Source organism: Nannospalax galili, unplaced genomic scaffold (genome assembly GCF_000622305.1).
Source record: "Nannospalax galili isolate Female #2095 unplaced genomic scaffold, S.galili_v1.0 scaffold663, whole genome shotgun sequence".
Classification (NCBI taxonomy): Eukaryota; Metazoa; Chordata; class Mammalia; order Rodentia; family Spalacidae; genus Nannospalax; species Nannospalax galili.
The window spans coordinates 5,100,263-5,106,229 of NW_008351881.1; the positions used below are offsets into that span (position 1 = coordinate 5,100,263).

The following is a 5,967-nucleotide window of genomic DNA, read 5'->3' on the forward strand; positions in this document are numbered from 1 at the left end:
GATTGCTTACAGCAGGAACTGGTTCATTCTGCATCTTATGCTACTTGCTTTTTCGTATGAACCATATAGGACATATTGTTTCTGGTAAAATTATTTTTGTTTCTTCTCTATATGCAACAACTATTTCACTTTATTAATTATAGTAAAAATAATCATGAGTAATATGGTGGGTTTAAAACCACTTCTATTTGCCAGAAAACGGTCAGGATAAAAATAAATAGACCTTATTCTCATTGGAAAAAAACTAAGAGAAAAAGAAATAAGCTTAAGTGGGATTGTTTGCACAAAGAAGCAGTCAAGTCAAGGTTGAGCAGAACTATGTTATTAATGCCAGAATAAAGTCAGTCACTGCAGCCAGAGAAATGATCTCACCTCTAGAACATGGTCCCTGTGAAAGCCAATGAGATACTGTCTAGGCTTAGGCTGCAGAGATGCAACATTGGAGCTGGACACACTGTATATAGAGAAACAGCTGGAATAAATCATGCTGTGAGGAATCAGAAGCATGGTTCAGAAGCCAGAGGTTGAGATTTTCAACATGTACCGTGGAGATAATTGTTAGAAAAGGAAACACCCACCTGTCATTCGGTGGGCAAGCTACATAAGTTCATGGGTGGTGGGCTGCATGATTTGGTGCAGTTTCCTGACAGGTTTTCTGAGTGACAGATTCTAAGTTACAAAGGGAAATAAAATTGGGCAGGTCTTCCATGCCCCTCAGAGCATCAGTCAATGAAACTCTTTTGTATAGAAAGAATAACACACAAAAAAGAGACAATTACAAAATTGTCATGTGGGGGATTCAGACCATGGAATGATGGAAGAAACTGAACTTCTGTCATAGGAATTTCTCTCATCTACAAAGACACACTAACTGAATGTACGTGAATAGGTGAGACTAGCAGCACTCTCCTGAACATGTGAAGACTGACAGAAAAAGTGATTGAAGAACTGCATCATCTTAACTAGAAATAAATGCTCAATAACGACATAACAACTTCTATTTCATTTTCTTTCCAATTTTTATTTGTTTTTATTTTTACTTTTCATCTTTTTAATCTTTGTGTGTGTCTACATGTGCATGATGTGTGTGTATGTGAGTGTATTCATGCACATTCCTGTGTGTGAATGCAGGTGCATGTGTGCCACAGCATGCATGTGGAGGTCAGAGGACAGCCTCCTATATTGCTCCTTGCCTTTCACCTTCCTTGAGAAACTGTCTCTTGTTTGTCATTAGGAGTTCAGAGATTAAGGATGCATGTGTTTCAAGATCCCAATTTTACATGGGTTTTAGGGTTCAAATTCAGATCCTCATACTTATACAAAAAGCTATTTACCCACTGATTCATCTCCACAGCTCATTTTAATTACTTTTTACATTTTTATAATTTTAATTGTTCAGTTGAGCTTATATTTGGCTCATATTTTCCTGGTTAGACATCTGTAATATTTTTCTGCTAGAAATCTTCAACTTTTTTTCTCTGCTATTTCTTATATTTCTAACATATATTTTGTTTCTCTTTCCTGTTTTCCCAAGACCCCCACACTTTATTACCGGAATATTAATGCTCTTAGCTATAAAGTTATAAATTGCATTCCTTCCCATCAGTACATTTTTTACAGCTATTTCTGATCCAACCTTGTGGAGGATACAGGTGAAGTAAGCAAGTGTCTTCCATTACAAATCAACACCAAGACCACTGCTAAACCATTCTGTTATCAATCTACTTCATCCCTATCCAACAATGGAGAGCATAAATACAAGTTAGACAACTCATCAGGAAGGCTCAGATAAAATACAACAAAAAAAAATGGAAAAGTGGAAAAATAGCAACTGGAGGCCAAATAAATTCCAGTAGATGTGGAAACCAGAGATAAAGCAAAAAAAAAAAGTAGAGAGCAACAATCCCTAGGGTGCCTCCATTAGCTCAGAACTCAACACTGGGGAACAATACTGAGATAGCCGAAACGCCAGAAAAAGATCCCAGAATCCTATTTTCAAAAAGAAGAAATGATCAAAACTAGGGCTCAGACAATGACGTAATTAAAACAAAATTTAGGACCAGGACAAGAGAGTTACCAAAGTGGAAGAAACATACAATTGTCCCAACAGTGAACCCCAAGAACCCCAAGCACAATTCATCTGGCCCATAATCTGATAAATTGATGTAACAGCAAAAATTATCCAAACACTCTCTAAACAAAGATAAGGCCAAGTATCGTTACTAAAGTACACCAACTATGACCTAACTGTAGATGCCTAATTCCCATGGAAAGACCACAAGCAAAATGAATAAGACTATATGTCTCCTCCAATAGTTAGTTCAGAGTTCCCTGAGAAAAACAACTTAGTTGATACATAAGACAATGATTTCAAAATAACAACTATAAACATGTTCAAGTAACTCAAATAGGACATGTTAATTACAAAATGAAAACCATGAAAACACAAAGAAGTGAATGAAACAAAACAATTCAAGCAATGAGAATAGAATTTTAAAAATTAAGAAAGACAAAAGACAAGAAATTAAGAAAAGTCAAGCTGAAATAAAACATGAAATGAAAAACTCAGTCAATGAAATGAAAAACTCATTGGTGGGAAGCCTTACCAATGGAAACCATCAAATAGAAAAGAGAATATCAAGATCTAAAAAATACAGTAGAGTAACTAGATCATTTAGCCAAAGAAAATGTTGAACTTAAAAAGGAATATGATGTAAAAAAAACTCTAGAACACTATTAAAAACAAACAAAACAAGCACCACCACAACAAAAAAAAATCCTTCAAATCATATGTATAAGACAAGTAACCCAGGTCAAATGCAAAGAAAATATTTTCAGCAAAACCAGGAAAGAAAAATTCCTAAATCTAAGGAAATAGAAGTCTATCAAGATTCAAGAGAATACAGAAAAACAAATAGAAAAGAGAAAAAAATAAATTTTAAAAACTCCCGACACCATAACAATGAAAACACTAAAGGTAGAGAGCAAACAAAATTGAAAGCTGCAAAAGAGAAATGAAAATTGCACATAAAAGCAGTCCCACCTGAAGGACACTTGACTTTTTAATGGAGACTTTGACAGCCAGGAGGGTCTGGCTGATGTTCTACAAGTTCTTAAAACCACCCATACCTGTCTAAGCTATTATACCAGCAAAATTTAATCATAATTGAAAAAGAAAGATAAACATTCCATGCTAAAACCACATTAAAGGAATTTACATTCACAAAACCAGCTCTACAGAGGATACTAGAAGGAATAATTTGGTCAACAATAAAAGGTTAAATACACCCAAGAAAGGACAAGAAATAAATAAGCAGTACCAGAAAAGTTCATCAAAAAAGGTCAAAGAAAAAAACACTATTGCTACATAACCTGAAGAATTAAAGCATGCTGTTAAATAATAACTCTCAAGATTTATCTCAATCCCTGCTGTAACATACACAGATTAGTCCCCCAACCAATCCATCCAACTAGAAAAGACACTGGCCCATGTCTTTTCTTGGCACCCCAGATCTCTGGACTACTCTCTTGGCCCAGACTCCCCACTACCTCCTGATCATTTGCACCCAGAACAACCCAATTCCTCAGTCTAGTCCCCCAGAGCCCTCAAAGCCTGTTCCCTTCCCCACCTCACTTTTGCTTACCTGAGACCAGCCTTCATCCCTGGCTGGCCAATCCTCAACCTGGATTCCTGAGACCAGCCTCCTTCCCTTACTGCCTGAGAGACCTGAATCCTACATTTACCAAGCAATCCTCCCAAACTGTACTGTGCCTGCAGACAAGAGGGATCCAGACCTTAGGAGAAAGCCTGAAAGTATCTGATCTTTATCCAACTTAGGACTCTATTGGAACTCCTGAGCAGCAAGACAAAAGCCATCTGGCTCCTCCAATATAAAATCGAAGGAGAGAACCTCAAGCCTAGACCAACCAGCTTTTCATGCCCAACAAGTAAACCATAAAGGCAAATAAAATTTACAAACAAAAGCAGACCTAAACTCAACAAAGGAAGGCATGACTCTCACACGAGAATAAGAAATTACAAAAAATCCACACCAGACTCACAGCAAAAAAATTAATAATATGAAAAATTCAAATAATATATCCCAACCAAGTACCAACAGTCCTGTAGAGGAGTACAATGAGAGCTTCCTAGAGATAACAGAGGGCATGGAATTCAAAAGTACAATTATAAATATGATTTTTAAATGCAGTGAATTTAAAGAACACAAAAAAAGGAATCAAAGAACTGAAAGAAGGATAGACTTCTGAATGAATTCAGAAAAGAGTTAGAAGTATTGAAGAACACTCAGGCTGTAATGAAGAAGGAAGTGAAACACTCAGTAAGCCAATTAGAAATGACAGGAGAAAGCCTCACCAATAAGGATGAGTGAAATGGAAAACAGAATATCAAGACTGGAAGATAATGTGGACAAAATAGACCACTAAATCAAATATTATGAAATATCTAAGAAAATACAAGAATGGAATATGCAGGAATTGTGTGACACCATAAAAAGACCAAATTTACAAATTATTGGCGTAGAGGAAGGAGAAGAATCTCAGAATAATGGTATGGACCAGATCTTCAACAGGATTGTAGAAGAAAATGCCCCAAAATTAAAGAAAGACCTGCCCATACAAATATAAGAGCACCTAGAACACCAAATAAACAGAACCAGAAAAGAAACTCTCCGTGGAACATCAGAGCAAAAACACTAAACGTACAGAACAAAGAGACAATACTGAAAACTTCAAAAGAAAACCAAGTCACATATAAGGGAAAATCCATCAAAATTACAGCTGACTTTTCAGTGCAAACTAGGAAAGCCAGAAGAGCCTGGACCAAAGTGTTCCCTGTGCTAAATGACCACAGATGCCAATCCAGATTGCTTTACCTAGGCAAAATGTCTATTATAGTTGAAGGGGAAAGAAAAATCTTGCATGACATAAATAGGCTGAAAAAAATTCATGTCCACTAAACCAGGCCTTGAAAGAGTTCTTGAAGCAATACAAAGAGTTGAAAGAAAGGAACAACTATAGCCAAGGGGTAACAAAAAGAAACTTCATTATGGTTTATCTGTGGAAATGCACAGTTACACCAAGTATATGAACAGAAATCAAAACAACAGGAATCAGCAAACACCTTTCAATAATAACTTTAAATATCAATGGACCGAACTCCGTAGTCAAAAGACACAGACCTGGTAGGGGAAACACCATGATCAGAAAGGTGGTTTTCCCAGGGCAAGGCACATCCATTGCACTTTGGGATGTGCTGACCCCTGCATTTTCCCCCAATGCGAGAAACTCGACTGCACAATTTGTGGTAATGGGGGACTGTGTTTGTGCTTTCCCCTGTTAAAAAAGATAAAGAAAAAAAAAAGATACTGACCAGTTGAATGGATTAAGTAACAAAATCCATCTTTTTGTTGTTTGTAAGAAACCCATCTCACTTTCAAGGACAGGTACTACCTTAAGGTAAAAGGATGGAAAAAATATTCCAAGAAAATGCTACTAAGAAAAAACAGGATTTCCAATTCTAATATCTGACAGAATAGAATTCAAACTAAAAATAATCAAAAGAGATAAAGAGGGTCACTTCATTCTGATCAAAGGAACAATTGACCAGGAAGATATGACAATCATGAACACTTATTTACTAAATTATGGTACACCGAACTTCCTAAAAGCAGTATGACCCGGTCTTTAGACAAAAAAATTAATCACAACTCATTAATATTCAGGGACTTCAGTAGCCCATTGTCTCCATTAGATAGGTCATTAGGACAGAGAATTAACAGGGTGACATCTAAATTAAACAATAGCATACATCAAATGGACCTAACCTACTGAATATTCACCCAAAGAACCAAAGAATATACTTTCTATTCAGTGCCCCATGGAACTTAATCCAAAATCAAACCACATACTGGGGCACAAAACAAGCCTCATCAAATTAAAAAAAAT

General features: G+C 36.3%; 1 non-coding gene across 1 annotated transcript; it reads left to right on the forward strand.

The window, feature by feature from the left end:
- Window positions 1–5,193: 5,193 nt before the first annotated feature.
- On the forward strand, window positions 5,194–5,358 carry LOC115066912. Its single transcript, XR_003846358.1, has one exon. It is a non-coding gene; the product is annotated as a U1 spliceosomal RNA (small nuclear RNA).
- The last annotated feature ends 609 nt before the right edge of the window (window positions 5,359–5,967 follow it).